Below are 20,217 nucleotides of genomic sequence, written 5' to 3' on the forward strand. Positions count from 1 at the left end.
GGGCATTCAGCTGCATGAACGATATCCTTACTGCAAAAAGGAATGCTCTCTCTGTCAGCCGACTGTCCAGCCTGGTTTTCATTAAATGTAATGGACCATCACTAGGACAGTTCAATCCGGAACAGTATGTGAGGTCCTGGCTGGCAAAGGGAAGGAGAAGTGCTGATGAAAGAGCCTGTCCAGCTCCAGCCCCTGATACTGATGTCCCCAAGGCCTTCTGGAGCCTTTTCTAACAATGTGAAGTATATTGCAAAGCAGCTCACCCAGTGAGAAGACTTTTGGCATAATGTGCCGATTTGTACAGATCCTGGAGATAGAAGGACTTCAGACCAACCAGGGAGTTATCTGATCAGCTTGGTGTTCAATGTAACTCTTTACCATGGCTCAGACTTTGTTACTTGCAGTTACAGTTTCTCATTTTAGATTGTGCAAATTTTGCATTTGTTTTTACATGTTCTTTGTTCATGCTCTTTATCATTTTTCTGAGTTGGAAAGTTAGATTGCATCATAGTTTACTTTATACATATTTGTATTCTTCAGTGGTGAAGTATATTGCAAAGCAGCTCAGCCATGTCAGAAGACTTTTGGCACTTTTTCGTTTTTCGTTTTCTGAGTTGGAAAGTTAGATTGCATTCAAAATGTACAGAAATACTTAATTTTGTTAAAGCTTTTTATAAAAAATGCTTCTGACCAGAGCTTTGTTTCCTTGTCATTAATGTTGAACACCACCAGAGGGGCTCTCACCTGAAAGGTCTCTGCTTCATGTGTCTTCAGCAGAAGATCTAGACTTTGATTGCTATATTTTCAGTTAATATTGACCTTACTGAGCTTTAGCCATATCCGCTGCCTATCATAAAAAATGTTAAGTACAGTGAACCTTTCTAAAATATACAGTAGTAAAGAGACAAACCCACCAGCATTATAGTAGCCAAATTCTTGTTTGTGGGCTGTATATATAAAATTGACTTGAAAAAGTTGCTGATTTTAGAGTATTGGCACCTTTTTCATTCCAATTCAAGCACTGATCACCACCAACCGGCTGCTTTTCCCACGGACAATTCCAAAGTGGCTTTCATGATCTCCCATCTCTCCGGCCGAGCAGCAGCGTGGGCTACGGCAGAGTGGTCCCGAGGCTCCCCCATCTGCGGGTCTCTGGAAAACTTCATAGACACTATGAGAAAGATCTTCAATCAAACCACGCCGGGCAGGGAAGCAGCTCGGGCTCTGATTAAACTGAAACAACATCAGCGGAGTGTGGCTGACTACGCCATCGAGTTCCGGACTATGGCAGCCGATAGCAGCTGGAACTCCGCTGCATTGTTTGACGCTTTCGTCAGCGGTCTCTCGGATTCCCTACAAGACCAGCTGGCGCCTCTCGATCTGCCCGCTGACTTGGACGCTATCATATCCATGGCAATACGGATAGACAATCGTTTGACGGAGAGGAGAAGGAATAAATCCAAGGATGCGGTTGATCCGCCTCCCCAGAGGAGGCGCTCGCCGCTGGATACTACTTCTTCTTGGAGGCCCCGTCACCCCTCACTTAATTCAGCCCAACATCCACTCATTTTGGGGTTTACCTGGTTGAAACTTCATAACCCTCACATTGATTGGCAAACTGGGAGGGTGGAGGGGTGGGGAAAGAATTGCAGAGATCAATGTGTTAAGCAGGTAGCGGAGATTGACAGAAGAGGTAACACTGGGAGGGTTAGGCAGGGAACTATCCCAGAAATATATTTTCCTGATGTTCTTTCAGTCCCTTCTTGCTACCACGATTTAAGTGAAGTATTCAGTAAATCAAAGGCTCTGACTCTTCCGCCTCACCGCCCCTATGACTGTGCTATCGACCTGATTGCTGGGTCTACAATTCCTAAGGGTCGACTATATGCTATTTCAGGACCTGAGAAAGAGGCCATGAAGGACTATATTGATGCCTCCCTCAAAACAGGCCTTATTCGCCCTTCCTCATCACCGGCAGGAGCGGGGTTTTTTTTTGTTGGGAAAAAGGATGGGTCTCTTAGGCCCTGTATTGACTACTCGCATCTCAATGACATTACGGTTAAAAACCGGTACCCCCTTCCTCTCATCTCGTCAGCCTTCGAGCAGCTTCAGGGAGCCAAGGTTTTCACCAAGTTAGACCTGCGTAATGCTTATCATTTAGTCAGGATCAGGGAGGGTGATGAATGGAAGACGGGTTTCAACACCCCTTCAGGCCACTATGAATACCGTGTAATGCCATTTGGATTATCAAACGCTCCTGCTGTGTTCCAGGCTATGATCAACGACGTGTTGAGGGAGTTTCTGAACCGTTTCGTTTTTGTATATCTGGACGACATTCTGATCTACTCCCCTGACCTTGACACCCATAAACAACATGTCCGCCAGGTTCTACAAGAGCTGCTCAAGAATAGGTTGTTTGTCAAAGCAGAAAAATGTGAATTCCATGCAGAGACAGTCACTTTCTTGGGCTTCATCATTTCGCCAGGTCAGGTTAGGATGGACCCAGAGAAGGTTAGCGCAGTAGCTTGTTGGCCTACCCCTGACTCTCGTAAGAAAGTGCAGCAGTTTTTAGGCTTTGCAAATTTTTACAGACGTTTTGTGCGGAGGTTCAGTGCTATTGCAGCCCCTCTTCATGTCCTCACGTGCCTTTTTTGTGGTCGCCTCAGGCTGAGGAGGCTTTTTCTCGGCTTAAAGGAATGTTCACCTCTGCTCCCATACTCACCTAGCCGGACACCACTCGTCAGTTTGTGGTAGAAGTGGATGCCTCCAACGAAGGGGTGGGAGCGGTCCTCTCCCAGCGACTACAGAAGGACAACAAACTTCACCCCTGCGCTTTCCTGTCCAGGAAGCTCTCCCCAGCAGAGAGAAATTACGACGTGGGAAACCGTGAGTTGCTGGCCGTGAAGCTGGCACTGGAAGAGTGGAGGCATTGGTTGGAGGGAGCCGAGCATCCTTTCGTGGTTTGGACCGATCACAAAAACTTGGAATATATAAGAAAGGCCAAAAGACTGAACTCCCGCCAGGCTAGGTGGACCTTGTTTTTCAACCGTTTTAACTTTGTTCTTTCCTTCAGGCCGGGGTCTCAGAATGTCAAGCCTGACGCTCTGTCCCGTCTGTTTGACCCTGTGCCTGCAGTCAAGGAGCCGGAACCCATCATCCCATTAAACCGGGTGGTAGGAGCGCTGACTTGGTCAGTAGAGAAGGAGGTAATACGAGCCAATGCTGGAGCTCCTGCACCAAGGGGTTGCCCGCCTAACCGCCTTTTCGTTCAGGAGGCCGAGCGACCACAGGTGATCCACTGGGCTCACACTTCGCTGCTCACCTGTCACCCTGGAGTCAAGAGAACTATGTTCATCATAAAACAACGTTTCTGGTGGACATCCATGGAGAAGGAGGTGAAGGAGTATGTGGAGGCGTGCCCTGTTTGCGCTCAAAACAAGACCTCTTCCAGGGCGCGAATAGGACTATTACAACCACTCCCTATTCCCAACAGACCCTGGTCAGAGATCTCCATGGACTTCGTCACTGGCCTGCCCCTCTCTAGAGGTAAAACCACAGTTCTTACGGTAGTGGACCGTTTTTCTAAAATGACACATTTCATTGCTTTGCCCAAGATGCCCTCAGCGAAGGAAACGGCTGAGGTCATGATGCATAATGTGTTTCGGCTTCATGGTTTCCCAAAGGATATTGTCTCCGACCGGGGCCCCCAGTTTGTGTCACGCTTCTGGAAGGAGTTCTGCCGCCTCATCGGTACCACGGTCAGTCTCTCGTCAGGATACCATCCAGAGTCTAACGGCCAGACAGAGCGCCTAAATCAAGAACTGTAGACCTGTTTGCGCTGCTTAGTGTCCCAGAATCCATCCTCCTGGAGCGAGCACCTCACCTGGGTTGAGTATGCACACAACATCCTCCCTACTTCTGCCACGGGCCTGTCCCCATTTCACTGTGTTTATGGCTACCAGCCGCCACTGTTCCCAGCCACGGAGAGGGAGGTCACGGTCCCGTCTGCCCACGCGCTGGTCAGGCTTTGTCGGCGCATGTGTGGGCTGCGGCTAGGAAGATCCTCTGCAGGAATTCACAACTGGTGAAAAGAGCAGCAGACCGAAAACGCCGACCAGCTCCTGTATACCAGCCAGGCCAAAAAGTCTGGCTTTCTACACGAGACCTTCCCCTCCACGTACTCTCCCGTAAATTGGCTCCCCGGTTTGTGGGTCCTTTTCCCGTCACCAAGGTCATCAACCCGGTTTCAGTGAGACTACGGCTTCCCAGGTCCATGAAGGTACATCCCACCTTCCATGTAGGGAAACTAAAACCCTTGAAGGAGAGCACTATGGTTCCCACCGCCAAACCCCCCCCCCCCCCGCCCCCCCGGATGATTGATGGAGGTCCGGTTTACACCGTCAAGAAGATATTGGCTAGTCGGAAAAGGGGTAGAGGGCGACAGCTACTGGTTGACTGGAAGGGTTATGGTCCTGAGGAGCGGATATGGATTCCTTCCCGCTTCGTCATAGATAAAAGCCTCATTGAGGATTTTGACCGCCTCAACTCAGAGGAGCCTGGGCCGTCAGGAGCCGTCCCTAGAAGGGGGGGGTACTGTCATGTCTAGGAAACTAATAGTGAAAGTGTATTCTTTATGTTAGTTTTGTCATGTCCCTTTGCCCTGTGCTTTATGTTTATTCCCTTAATTAATCATCCCTCTCATTTCAGGCCTCCACGCTCCCTGCCCCCTTCTGTCTCCTGCGTCCTTGATTGTTTCCCCCGCCCTGATTGTTTCCACCTGTGTCCCCTTTACCTGTGTATATATTGTGGTAGCTTCCTCCTGTTCATTGTCAGTTCGTTGTCTTACTATGACCCACGTTCCTGATTACCTCACGGACTTCCCACGGATCTACCTCATTGATCACTTGCTAGTTTTCCTCGAAAGAGTATATTTGTTTTCCTTGTTTTGATTACTGTGTTAAATTCCAGTAAAGTATTTATTTTTTGAGAACACTATCTGAGTCGTGCAATTGAGTTCATGCCTCAGTTTCTTATTGACACTTTTTGTTATATTCCATGGAATGCTCTAAACATCCCGATAGCAATGAATATCTTAAGTGCTTTGACAAAAAATCCATTAAAAAATGTCATCTGTGGAATGTGGAATGTGGAATCTGTGGCCGTAGCGCTGTAAAAAGCACGACCAATCATCTGAGCCGGCCCGGCTAAAATAACTGGATGGCCTACCTGCCTGTCAGCCTTCCATCTGTGCACAAACTTATCTCATGCCCTCATTGGTCATGTGCGCGTTTGTGTGTGTTGGAGGAGGGGCTCTGTAAGGAAGTGGCAGATTTGTTCCGGCTGTGTATTTTCAAATTCTAGCGCACTCAAGCTGGTTTCTCCAAAATTACCTACCCCACCTTTAGCTCTTTGAGGAGAGAGCCTTTAATCTTCATGTGCACTGTTATAAAGCTAGCTTACATGGTGATCAAAACATAATAGTGGGACTTTCTCAACTTTCCCTGTTTTCCCTTTTGGAATGTTGCTTTACACGTGATGCCAACGTAAAAATACAAAATAAAATCTAGCCCATGCCATTATAGTACAGGTCTGTATTCACTGTTCTTGTGTTTATTTTTTCAGAATAATAAAAAAAAACACTGCACATTTCAGGTAAAAACTGAAACAAGCTGGACATATGAATCTAAGGAAACCTTATTGCAGTGTGCAGTAAGCTGTGGCTTTAATATTCAACCGCTGGCTTTGTTGTACAGTTCTCTTTTTTCTATTTATGATTATATTCCCCATTCACTTCTTATTGTTTTTTTAGGTTGGCTTGTCTAAACAAGGCAAATGATTGAATGACTCTGAGATTTAAGTATGCTGTATCGGCTCTCCTCTGATCTTGTACCTTGATGACCTTCTCATCGACTGTGGCCGATCTCCCCACCGTGCCTACAGAGGGCAATCAGACTCACAATTTATAGCCCTTGGCTCCGCCTCTGCCTCAGTGTGACCATTAAATCCAGAAGGTTAGGGGTCAAGAGGTCATCAAACATCCTGCTGCTACTATGGCAGGCTGACATTAATGGGGAGGGCCTCCCCAGACACCTATTTTCCCTTTAGATGATTAAAAACAACAAGATAACTTTTCATCATGCGCTGCACTAGGAGATAGGGGTCTGATTACAAGAAGTAGGGCTTGTTTAACAACGCCCATTTAATATGATGTGAAATGGAAAATCAGCCAGAGGAAGATGAATGAGCCTTCAATCTCAAATGAGTTAAATACCATTTGATAAATGAAGCATGTGCTTTTTAAATGACTGACGGTATAAAAAGCATTACTCGATCACAGCTCATTTTTATTTTTCAAGGCCTCTTTTTGTAGAAAACAAGATGCTGTGTGTATGGTGAAAAGATTTAACAGTAAATAAGATGTGGCATTTCATTCATAATGGATATAAACTGTCATGATGACATTATTGAATCTACAATTTGTATTTGAAAGGAGTTTGAGAGGTGTGATTTATCACCTTGAAGCTACGGGAGGAAAATAATCGTGTTTCGAAAAAATGATCAAAATATTTGATTGAATGAAATGAATGTCTATTTAAAACACTTTAACTGTTTACTACAACATCATATTTATTCAACTGTACATGTAAACTCAAAGTGAGAAAAAAAGAAAATGGATTCAGAGAGGATTCCTGCTGGTTTTACTATCAGTCATCAGTAGAGGGCACTGTGAGCTTTTTGGTCAGTTTGCCCCACCCTCCGACACAATCCTGCAAGTGGACCAGGTCGCTGCCTGTGTGCTGTCTGTTGGTGTAGGAGATTTAACAAAGAGGGTTAATATCAATCAGTGTGTGTGTAAACACACTCATAACTCACTTGAGTAATGAAGCAGCAAAATGATTGCCTTTAGTCATATTTACAACATGGTCGTAGTGTTTTCACTTCAGCCAAATTACACTGAACAAAAATATAAATGCAACACTTTTGTTTTTGCTCCCATTTTTCATGAGATGAACTCAAAGATCTAAAACATTTTCTATATACACAAAATAACCATTTCTCTCAAATATTGTTCACAAATCTGAAAAAATCTGTGATAGTGAGCAATTCTCCTTTGCCGAGATAATCCATCCCACCTCACAGGTGTGGCATATCAAGATGCTGATTAGACAGCATGATTATTGCACAGGTGTGCCTTAGGCTGGCCACAATAAAAGGCCACTCTGAAACGTGCAGTTTTGCTTTATTGGGGGGATCTGGGGGGGTCCGAAAACCAGTCAGTATCTGGTGTGAGGGTTAGGGTTAGGGTAATGTTGTGAATCGAGTGGCCTGTGTTCGTCGTCCATAACATACGCCTGCCCATACCATAACCCCACCACCACCATGGGCCACTCGATTCACAACATTACCCTAAAAAAAAAAGTGTTGCGTTTATATTTTTGTTCAGTGTAAGTATCACAACAGCAAAAATTGAAATGAAAAATATCCTGTATTTAAGTCACATTCATAGAAAAGACACATTTATAGAAAATACTTAATTAGTTTCCTCTCAGGGCTTCAATGAAGTACAGTTTTAATGTTTGGTTCAGGAATGTTTTTCTCATCAGTTTCATCATTACACCATATGTAAGTGTAAAAGTAACATAGGTAACAAATCCTCCAACTTACTCACAACATTCTTAGTATTTAGCATATTAATATATAATGTATGTACTGTAAGAAAAACTAAGCCCAAAGCCCCCTCAGCCAGTGTACCTCATTTGAATTTGAGAATCTCATGGGGTCAACCAATCAGCGTCCATCATTGCGATTGACTTTAGCTAGATAAATGCTTGATCGTTTGACCTGGACAGAAATCACACATTTTTTACTGACAGTAGTGGCACAATTGGCAAATTAAAAAAAATTAAAAAATTAATGTCAGGGGAAACATCTACTGACACACAGCGTAGATAGTTCATTGCCATTGTGATACTAGTTGCATTCTTACACAGTCTCAGCAAGAAGCAAACATGGAAGGTGGAGAGGGGTGATTGTTAAAAAAAGAGGAAATAAAATGGAAAGGAAAAGATCATTTATATAAATCATTAATGAGTGAGATCCGAGCTGCTAAGCCAGAAGTGACAGGGTGGAGGAGAGAGAGTGTTCACTGCTCTTAATCATTTTTTTTGTCTTTACACTTACTGTCATTTAGCTATAAACATGGATCAAATGATCTGTTTTTTTAGAGAGAGCTGTCGAGAGTTTTGAGCTAACGCAAATACATAAGCATCAGTTTTTAAATGAATTCCATAAATACCCTTCCAAACAAATCCCTTTGCTTTTGCTAAATGATCTTGAAAATGATTTTCACCCCGAGCCATGCCATACATGAAAATAAAACCATTAAAACGTAATGATACTGGACCATTAGCAGCAGCAGACTCACGCTATCAGCTTGTGGAACAACTACACACTGTATGCTCCTGTAGAAGCCATTAGTCAATCTGATTTAAATTTGTTGTATTTATTCATGAGTTTCCTTGTGAAACACACAGTACCCACTAGCTTCATATCTTACCAATTGGAGATGTTGTTGTTGTTGCCATAGAAACTTTTAAGTTGGTAGCCAGGCTGAAATACAGCTAGCGACTTTTACTTTGGATTTGAATCAAACTACTACATTTTTATGTCAGAAATAGATTAATGTACATGATGGAAAGATTCTTCTGCCCTGTATTTATAAATTACATTTTGCACCAAAGATTACGAGGGTGGTCAAATTTCAGCTCTATTGGAGAATTATGGGAGTGTGAATTCACCTCCTTAAAAGACATGATCCATTGAGGGAGTCAATTTCTAACAGGAAGAGCTTACTTACAGCAGGGGTTCCCAACCTTTTTTCCCAAGATCCCCCCCAAATCACTCCTGTTGGAAGTTGCGCCCCCCCCCCCCACACACACGCACACAAGGGGGGGGGGCGGTAATTAAAGTTTAAAAGTCTCAAAAATGCTACAACTACTGTCACAATCTGGATGAATGTGAAGTAATTTGTTAAAGGACGATGAAAGCGTAATTAAGGAGCACTATTGGAGTGACTTTGATGGTTATTGGACTCAGGATTCATTCATGGATGGAGAAATTAAAGGACGGAATACAATGGAAGTGGAAACAATTCACTAAGGGATTAAACTGTTTAAAACACATGCTCAAAGTAAACCGGATTTTGCCGGTGTGTTTATGTGGATTCAAAAGTCATAAATAATCTACAAAATGGAGGAGACCGATCTGATCGGAACAACTGTGACAAGTAATCCAACTGAAACCGGCATGGACAATGACTATGTTTTAAAAATGCGCTTATCCAGACAAGCCTGGTTTGGACACTTTACGGGCAGAAGAAACATTTCTATTAAAGAAAGAATTATACATTTCTTTCTTTTTATGCCTTTAATACTAACTTGGATTTTTGTTAAAATTAATTAATCAATTATTTTTTATATTTTATTGTAATGTAGAGACAAGGCTTTTAGTGACAATCATGTATTGCCTTACAATTATATGTAAAAAAAAAAAAAAAGTCTAAATATGATATTTGGCCTCAAATCATCTGAGGCCTGGCGCCCCCCCCCCTGCAATCTTTGGACCCCCCAGGTTGGGAACCACTGATTTACAGTATAGCCTATCATTTTAATCCCCCATCCAGTTTCTACCAGCGAGATCTTCCCACTGAATATTAGTCTTGGCTATGACATTGGGCAAATGGTAACATACTTGTCTTTAAAAGTCAACTGTATCGTAAAGGGAATCTTAAGCAGTATTATGAAAATTACTAGCAGCACTAAGACACAGAGGTATACTTCGATTTACTAATCACACAACTAACTAGGAGAGTGCACACTCAATGCACACATCATCCACCATCATATCTAAATCCTGGCTTGTGTGAGAAGGTTGATCTGTTGGGCCTCTTATTCATCTCAGTCTACATTCAATTATAGTCGCACACAAATTACATCAGGAATACGAGCCAACGTGAGCTGCCAGCCGCCTCTGCATGCAAACACACTCCTCCTTCACTTCATGCCCCCACAAGGCTCTCAATCCATTCCTCTTCTCTGTCTCGTCCTTGGTGTTTCTGCACTCTAATGCTGGACGGTAAGGGCAACTTTTGGTTTCAACGCCGATACTTTTTGATCCCTCCAACAGAATAAAATGGGAAAATACATAAGAAGAGGAAACACCCTCGAAAAAGCAGCCTCGTGTCTTTACAACCACTGCTGACACGTGCACTGTTCTACCCTGTGCAGTGCACATATGCAAACACTGATGCATGATGCACACATATATACATGCACCTAGATAAATGTCTGTACAAATACACTCCACAGCTAAAATTACACAGACCCACTCTGCTCATACATAAGTGAGATAGGGAACTAACACACGCATAAATGCACGTATAGTCGCAAACACACACACACTCCCAGACACATATCGTGGTTCTTCTCAGCGTGTATTCCCTCCATTTATCTTGCTCTTTCTGTCCCTCTCCAGGGTACGCATAATAACGACTGATGTAGCCAGCAATTTATATTGCTGAAGGAGGCGTATGAAAAATACAGATGATATCCCGCAAAGGGGGTTGCAAGAGTGGAAGGTGGTTGTGAAGGGGATGACGAAGAGTGGGGTAGGGTTAGCTTAATGTAAGGCTATAGTGTCATTCAACCGTAGACTCAAGAGACATTTGCAGTAGAGTGCTTTAACCGTAAGCTGTATTCTCTGCATTTTCTAAGGTCGTGGTGTATAGGCTCAGCACTGCATTGCATTTTATCCATTCACCATCGGTTGCTATATATGTTTTTTCTCTCTTAGAAAACATTTATCCTCTGTGAGCAAGGGATCCCATCAGACCAGACCAGGGGGTCCAGATCTGTAACTGACCTCTGACCTCCCTGTTGTGAGTGGGCAGGAGAAAAAGGAAGAATATGTGCTTACGCTTCAATGTTAAGAGCAAAATAAGAAGGAACAAAGAGAATAAAACAGTGCGTCGCCTTTGATGGTCTTATTCCGACAAGGCCAGGGGGGAGCTAAGGGATTTGTGTCATAGCTGTTTTGTAATAGGGAATAAATGGTGCTTCAAACCTACTCCTCTTATGCAACATCTGTCCTGTCTGGGTACGCAAGTCCGCCATAGATACCTCCACCACTGGATTTAACAAGTCCTGCAAATTTGACGCCTCATCTGCAAAATGCTGTTAAATCCTCAAAGATTAAGCTTCTGGTTTTATCGATGCCAAATACCTGACGATAGCAATAAGTTACAAATAATTTAAGTTATGTCTTAAGATTTTTAAAAACCTTATTCTGACCTACAGTACAAACAGAAACACAAACAGTTTTTTTTCTCTAATAGCCATGTGATGTATTTACATTAAATTATTAGTTTTAGCTTGTACATGTGGAGTTTGGATTCATTCTTCATATTTAAAAAGATGAGGTATTTTTTCCAGAAAAATTTGAAAACAATAACATTAGAAGAAAATAAATTAATGTGCGGCTTATTACATATTAAGAATCAAAGGAATGCTGAATATCTGCATGTCAAAATTGGTATACATTTTTTTTTTTACTAAAATGGTAATTATTTATTATATTTAGGATACCTTTAAGACAACTTCTTTATATTGTTATGTTTCATTTGTAAGAGTGAATCTGTAAAAACGTTTTACAGTAAAGAGGTGTGTTTATGTTCTACATTCTCTCCACACTGCAAACACAGCACTGGGCTTAGGCAGACCCAGTCAGAGGAGAAATGCTGCACCGCACTCTTCATTATAATCTACTACAAAGCCTATCCATTATTTACAATCAATACACAATTATCCCACAGGCACGGGGAATATCTTGTTTACGTCCAATATTTTTTTCTGTAAGGGTTCCGGTTGACCTGTGGCTGGGATGCAGAGAGAAAAGGGCATCGTGGAAAACGAAGGGTTGATAGACTCTCTCACAGCCGACCTGGTGACACAACACTGCAGACAGGAAGTGGTTGTTTTTTATGGTGTTGTTTAACAGGGAAGCTGTAACAGTAGTAGTCTTAATTCATAATTATTAATAGATCTTTCTCTAATGTGAAAATACTCAGTATGAAATATTAACAGAGTTTACATAATGCAATAGGACCGCATGACCAAAGTAGAATTCTAACTAAAAGACAAGCCTATTATGTCCTTTGAAGTTAGGAAGACAAATATAATATAGATATAGTAATAACTGTTCAGTTTTTTTACATTTAACAATCAAATCTTTGGAATTATTTTTTAGAAATGACGTGGAAGCAATCCATACTGTATGACAAACATTTCCTCACCGAACAGGCAACAAGGTCAACCTCATGGTTACAGTGCAGCCTGTGTTTGTCAGATTGTTACATTTCAAGTCTAAGTGGATCAGGGTTTTCCTTTCCCTCTGGTTAGTGCAGGGTAAGCTATCTGATATTCCCCTCAGGCCTGAGCTCTTCCAGTGGTGGCTTCCAGTAGGGGTGAAAAAGCCCCCCGGGTCTTTAACCCCCCCCCGATTCTTTCTTCTCCGATTGGCTCAGAGTCTAAAAAAAGTCCTCTCCCATTGATTTATTGATTCTCATACTCAGGGGAAGGCCGACTGTAACATCGGATACCAGGGATCTGCTCGTGGATTGTGTCTGCCTGTCAACACTTTAAATTGCCACTGGGGCCGAACTAGCAACATTTAAGGCATTCAATATGTCAGATGCAGTTAAAGGCAGCGGGTGCGATTATCGATGAAAGGGTGAGTAACCAAAGAGGCGTCCCATTTTGACGGGACACAAACAGGAAGTGGAGCAATTTGATTACCATATTGATAGTTTCTGAAATGAGAAACTGGGAATAGAAATTGATGCTATGCACCATGTTGAGCTCAGGCTTGTTGGCAACCTTTAGAGAAGGCACAGTTGGAGAGGTACAAAAAAAATACAATCACCTGGGTTTTTATTTTTATTCCATATTACACAAGCAGTCTTCTTTCCAGCCTCAGGCAATGTTCCTCATCTCCTCAGCAGAACTGAGCGAGAAAAACAATGTTTCTCAGTTATGTCAGTTGACACTGTAATAATGACACGTTATTATAAGCATAGTGACATTACCATTCCTCTGCTGTTAAGTGACTTAGTCTATGGTCCGAGACAAAGCGAGGGCAGAGTCATACAAATGTATCCAGTAACCAATTTCAAAGGGGGTTGTCAGGAGGAAAAATTTGAAAGGAGATTACATTATTCTAATGTGGGCAGACAAAAGGGTAAGGGACAAGAATAAATGGAAATTCAGCTGAGTCAGTGCAAAGCAGATAAATGCCAATGAGCCAATGGAAAGACTTTTATTTTAATGAGATATGGAAGGAAGTGATAGGATGAGAAGAGAGATCAATGAGATCGGGGAGTAAAAGATTAATCAAGAAGTTAAACATTATAAAATAGTTATATTTTTTAAATGTAGTTTCACTGTTCAGATGTTAAATAGGTACTCACAGCACACCATTCATTTTCAAAAAGGTTTTAAATAAAGCGAGGTAGAGGTGCTGGTAAAAACTGTAGGTAATTTGTAACAAGAATAGCAGACCTCAGTTTATAAATATATAGTCTTTCAAATAAATAATGGCTATTCTCACAATTATGCAACAACAGAGTGTGAGTTTTAGAAGCAAAGCCCTTTAGTAATTGAATCACTAATTTACCCGTCAAGAAATAGAGACCGTTTTAATTGGCTGCCTCCTTTCAGCATTACTTCAGAAGAGAGCAGTGTGTTTCATGTCTATGTCAATCATTAAAGTACTAATAATACAAACTAATTTATTTCTGCTGGACTCTGTGAGTTCTACTTTTATGTTTTCTACATACAATTATTCTCCTAACCAACAATCCTCATAATTTCTGCGGTACTATGCTTTTAATTGCCTATTTTTTGCTGACATTTATTTTTTTAAATGTCTATAAAGACAAATAATAAATGCATGTTTTCTAGCGGGTACGTCTTGCTGGATTTGTCGTACTGCTAAAGTAATAAAACATAAATACTGATGCAGTTTTTAATCATGATAAGGACAAGGTGGTGCCAGAGTCCCTGAACATTTCCCCAGTTACAGTCTTCATTCTGTGATTAAAGTGGCAATTCCCACTGCTTCTTACACCGTCGTATACACACTAATACGGGGAAGAGGTCTCAATGGAATTACCACATGCTGTTTGATAAATGTGAGCCTTAGTGAGGAGAACGTGGATCCTGCAGCTGCAGAGACGCACAGGGGGGATTTATGTCAGTGGCTCTCTCCCTAACCAAGAGTCCAAAGCTCCTAGAGCTTTCTGTCTCTGACCCTTACAAGTCAGTGTAAGTCCTCTTATCTGGATTTATTCATGTTTTTGCAAACAGGGCTGTAGCTTTAATCAGATGCCTGACCCTTCATGCTGTCGACCTCTCTCACACGGAGCCGTCACAGCGGGGTAGGAAGGTCAATCGCTTCTGCCACCACTGTTTCTTCTGAGGAGCATTTTCACGGCATGGGATGGCCATTATGGCGCATTTCCACTGCAACGGGGTAGCCCCGTTTAAGCGTCCCTAAGCGTCCTCGCTCAGGCCTCGGGCTGCCTCGCTGGCCGTCCGAGGCCGTGGCGCATTTCCATTACAGTTTAGGACCTGGGGTAGCAACGCAGTGTAGGCGGGGCGATCGGCTTTGTTTTTGTTCACATTTCGAGTTGTTCCGTCGAGCTCCCGCTGGATTTGATCATCCCCAATGAGATGTAGGAACGTCGTCACCTCCTCGGTCGACCACGGTGTGCTTTTCTTATTAGACGTAGCCATTTTTGTAGCTCATCCGTTTACAAAATGCTGTTTATAAAAATGCTGCAAGCTTGCTTCTAAATATATATGCGACGCTAGGGATGAACTCGCGCGCGATCTTGTGACGATTCTCTCTGACCAATCAGCAGTCGAGAGTGTTGACGTCACTAGTTCAGCCCTGGCCCTGGTCTGATAGAACCACGATTTTATGGGGCCGGAAAAGAGGGAAAAAGTACCCGCTAGCCGGTACTAGGCTATATGGAAAGGCCACCAAAAACTGGCCTGGCCGCTTGAGGACGGTTAAGGACGCTTAAACGGGGCTACCCGCTGCAGTGGAAATGTGCCATTAGAGCAATTTGATCAGTGCTGGCAGAATGTGGATTATCAAGGCAAGTGGCAAGAAAAATCCAATGTAATGATTAATATGTGTGGGTAGAAGCGGTCTTAAGTTTGGGACAAGACACAAGTGACTGGAGGGCCAGTGGTTCAATTTTACAGAGTGGCTGCATGGGAAAATCTGGTAGGGGAACAAATGAGTAAGAGTAGACCCTCTTTTAGCAAAAAATGGAGAATGATGAAAGCAGAACACTTGGCGTGGCGCATTTCCACTGCAGGCCTCGCTCGGCCTCGCTCGGTTTGGTTAGGCCTTATTAGGCCCGGCTCACTTTAATGCTGCGCTTCCATTACAGTTTAGGAACTGCGGTAGTTACTATAGTAACGCAGTGTAGGCGGAGCCGTGACGTCATCTTCAATGAGCGCCCCAAAAAACAACACAGCCGTTAGCTCTTAGCACTCAGAGCTCACAGCTCTTCATATCTGTTCAGAAACTAGACATAAGTTAAACAAGTACAAACCACAGACTGCCTGTGTCATGGCGAATACAGTCGCTGGTTTATTTGTGTCTGTATAGGCCGTTGTTGTGAGTGTGGACGGTCGGAGCATATATAACGTTAGCTTAGCCAAGCTACATTTAGAAAGCACGCATTTTAAAAGGGGTTTTCGCCTGCCGTCTGTCTGCAGACTTGTCAAAGCATTAATTCATGATTTTTACTAACCGGTATCAGTATGTTGTTACTTCGGCATAATTTTGAAACGTGTATTACAATTAAATCACGGTCAAATATGTTCATCTTGTTGTAGTTGTAGCCCCCTTGCCCATTGCCACAGCCCCTTCTCTCTAGACCAAATTGGCTCAAGTAGAGCTGCTCAATGGCCGATGGTGTGGTTGCTCATTCTTCTGCATAATTGTGGTCTTGTATGAATGAAACATGATTATGCTGAAACTAAGCATGTGTTTTCACAATGGATAAAAAGAGCAACTGGATAAATGTTTACAGTCTATTGTAAGAGCTGAACTCCAGCAGTAAAGTATGATTTAACAGTTTTGTAAATGTTAACCGTGTAGTTTGGTAGAGAGATGGCAAGTTCACCATTGTAGATGGTTTTTAATATTTATTTTATTAAATTGAGGTTGTGCCTATCACCAAATCTCAGTTACATGATAACAAATGATTATACCCGTTTATGTAAAAATATTCAGAGATCTAACATTGAATGCTACGATGTTACCATTTTAAGCTTTAACACAAACAAAGATAACCAGTTGTATGTCACTAGAGTCAACTGCTTTTGGCAGACTAACACAAGGCCAACAAGCCTAAAATCCAACACATGACAACTGAGAAACGAGTAAACTGGAAGAATGCATAAGTGAAGTGCTCAATCACTTTCACATGCTTTAAGTCAAGGGTACCTTAAGGAGTTCTTGAGCATGGTCACATAAAATAACTGTTATTTAAGCAATCTTAGGTAGAGCAAGGACATTTATTTAGTCTGACATTTGATTCACAAAATTGCTTTCTCAGCATTATTTTTGTAATAGAACACCACTCTCTATAGATATATATATATATATAAAGAACTGGTAATTAAACAAATCTTTGATGAAACATTGTGAAGATTTGAGAAATATCCATATTGATGGGATTTATGCCCTATGCTTCTGAATCTGCTAAAACCTTAATTGTGATCCCTGTGGCACGGATGTTTTTGCAATAAATGTGATCTCAAGACAGACTTATTTTTCTGTACAAAAATTACTTATGTTTATATATTTGTTTGTCTTCTGAACACGGACAGATGAGCCTTACTGTGCTAGTATTCTTTGCATTGACCTTTAGTTCTACCCTTTAATCTAATGAGGACGGTCTATGTAGCTCAATAGCCTAGAGGAGATGGAAGTGTATTATCCAATTTATTTTGATAAAGCAGGATTTATGACTGAAACAATGACATGGCGTCTCTACGTCTGCTTTTTATTACTGATTTCAGCGGACACAAAAATCCTGCAATATCGAGTAAAACAATGAACTCTGGTAAATATGGAGTTATTACGAGTGAAATCTTCTCTTGTCTCGTTTCAGAGGGGGGTCAGAAGTAATTCAGTGTCTTGATAAGCTGAATGTTTTTTCTTCTTACAAACTGTATCAATAAATGTTCAAACACTAACAACAATTTGTATTTTAAATCAAATCAATCAGCATTCACTATAGATCATTTTAGTTGCCTCTACAAAACTGTCAGACTGAAATTGTATCAATAATTTGGCCATATATCACATTAAGCCTCAGTTTTACATTCCCATTCTCATTGTCATTTCCATCTCCATCCGCTTTTAGTTCCCTCCACAAGAGTATTACATTAGAGTTTGAAACAAAAGAGAAAGCTTTTAAAACTTGTTAGGAGTCTAACCGGCAACAATTTTATGCTCACAGTCAGCTTAATAGCCCTCCATACACCATGCCTCTGTGCCATTCTTAAGTGTGGCATTGCTCATCCCCCAGATATCTGTATAGGATGACTTGCTGTGAAACACCAGCGTCATTTCATTTCACGACTGAACAGATGCTGATACTGACTCTTAAGCTGGCACAATATAGCAGTGTATGTCTAGATAAGACTTCGCCACATGATGGGGTGAAGTATTATATGTCTCAGATGCTTCCTAATCCCACCTGTCACAGTTAAGGTTCTGTTTCACACCTTCCCTTCCCGCTCTTCTTTTCTCCCCTGCTGAAGTGAAGGATCTAACTCTTATTCATATCTTTTTACACCTAATTAACTCACAGAGGGAGAACGTGCCATGTTGACCATACAATGCTCCCCTGAGATATTTCCTACCTCACTGCGGCATGAGAAGAATATAACTGCGGTTACCCTGGCAATCCTTACCGACACACAGTAAATGGTGGCACTCCTTTCTGTACAGAATAGATCAACAACAATGCAATGATTCAATCATTTTACCCAAAAGAACATTACTGCGAAGGCACAGCAAATAGCACATTATTTTTGCATTATACCACATAATCGTGTCTGCAAACTAAAACAAATCCACACTCAGTTTTGTCAAGATATAAAAAGCACCATACCCCATCATTATAAATGATCACTTAATAAAAAAGAAATGTAATTTTTTTTACGATACCATGTTTTTGCAATCATTCAGTAATCCATTGGTTTACTTGTATAATCCTTTGTCTTCATACCAACAATCGCAAACACAATGTAAACCCGTAGACAAACGGTATGCATAATCCATCCCTGACAAAGCAAGCACACTCTGTTTACATCATCCATCCATTACATACACTACCAAAGTTGGTCACAATAAAGGCATGTTCCTTTTCATACCGATTTAACAGAAATACATGGAGCAAACTGCATTTTCTTTTGAGCAGTTGTCCGTAACAACACACACACACACACACACACACACACACACACACACACACACACAAGTCTAAGTGTGACGTGCGGTGAGGTTCATAGCTGGTGAGGCACTGACTCTTTCAGAGTCAGATTTACAAATATTATATTTTGACCGTAATCGAAATGGTCGGTTATTTTCAAAAGCTTTTTTAGTCTGATGCTTCGATTCATTTTAAACAGACTGTTCAACAAAAGGATACCCAAAATCTAAATATTGGATTGTTCTTTCTTAGTAAGATCCCATGTTCATTACAATTGTGGTCTTACCTTGACTTGAAGATGAAGTCCATGCTATCCTTCTGGACAACAATCTCCATTACATTTTTGTAAAAGTCCTCCTTATCTTCCTCTAGTTTCAAAAGTCTAGCTTGTTGTTTGGTTGTTTGCATGTGAGTAGAATAACAGTAGCAACAAGAACCTGCACTGTAAAAAAGGATTTGATCATTAAGTTATTTTAACTTTTGTCTGTAAGTTACTTCCACTTAATATATCAATTTATTCAAATTCTACTTAATTTCATAAGTTGTAATTATTTCAACTCAGTTCTGTAAGCCAGTTCAATGACCTCTACATTCTATGAAGTCAATTTGACTTAACAGTGTGAGTTGTGTTGTGTAATGTTCTGGAACTTTCTATGGCCTCTTAACATGGCAGTAGTGATGACATATTCCTGCCCGGTGAAAATAGTCCCGGTCTCATAGTTGTTTTCATTCATTGAAGGCATTTAACAGGGACATGAGTTTTTTAATTTTTTTTACGATATACATCAAGTATATACCGAGTTCGATTAGCTATTATCAAAAGAAGAACTTCAACCGGACAGATTGATGACTACGAAAAGCTAAGCGGCGGATGAATATGTTTTGTAAAGCGATGTGACAGTGAGTGAACATGATTGAACATGAACATGAACAGCGTACCGGATATACGCAGATCTTATCGGCTGATGAACCACTGATGGACAGGCAAAGTGAGGTGAGTGTTGCATGTTTAATGGTTTCAGGCAAAACGAAAAGTAGCTAAATGGAGTTAAATCAACACCTAACTGGTGTTTGAATGTTTATAAAGAGATTTTATTTCAGGGCAGAGTGTTGTGAAAATGTCAGTTTACCAAGCTAACATTACAGGATTATGATTATCTAAACTTTTATTAAATAAATACGTTTCAAGCATTCTTACTCTTATTTATGACGCTTGTGTTTTTTTTAAAAGGTTTGAATGGTAACTGCCTATGTTTGTAGCTTAATTTAGCGAGGTTTTGTTTGTTCGTTTCAGTAATTAGCCATGTCCCCGCTCTGTTTGGGTAAATATTGAAGCTAAATTAACGTGTTTCGGTGAGGTGGTGTGTGTTAGTTATGTCTTCGCTCTCTGTTCGGTCAAATATTAAAGCTACATTTGCGCGTTTCTGGGAGTTTATATGTGTGTGTTCCTGCCAGTAATTAGCCGTGTCCCGGCTCGCTGTAGGCTACGGCTAAATATTGAAGCTAAATTAGCGCGTTTCAGAGAGGTTGTGTGTGTTCCTGCCAGTAATTAGCCGTGTCCCGGCTCTCTGTTAAGCTAACAATTGTAGCTTGTTAGCCCCTGCTATGTTCTAGTAGCTGGGCCACGGCTTTGAAAT

Source organism: Gymnodraco acuticeps, unplaced genomic scaffold (genome assembly GCF_902827175.1).
Source record: "Gymnodraco acuticeps unplaced genomic scaffold, fGymAcu1.1, whole genome shotgun sequence".
In the NCBI taxonomy this organism is placed as follows: Eukaryota; Metazoa; Chordata; class Actinopteri; order Perciformes; family Bathydraconidae; genus Gymnodraco; species Gymnodraco acuticeps.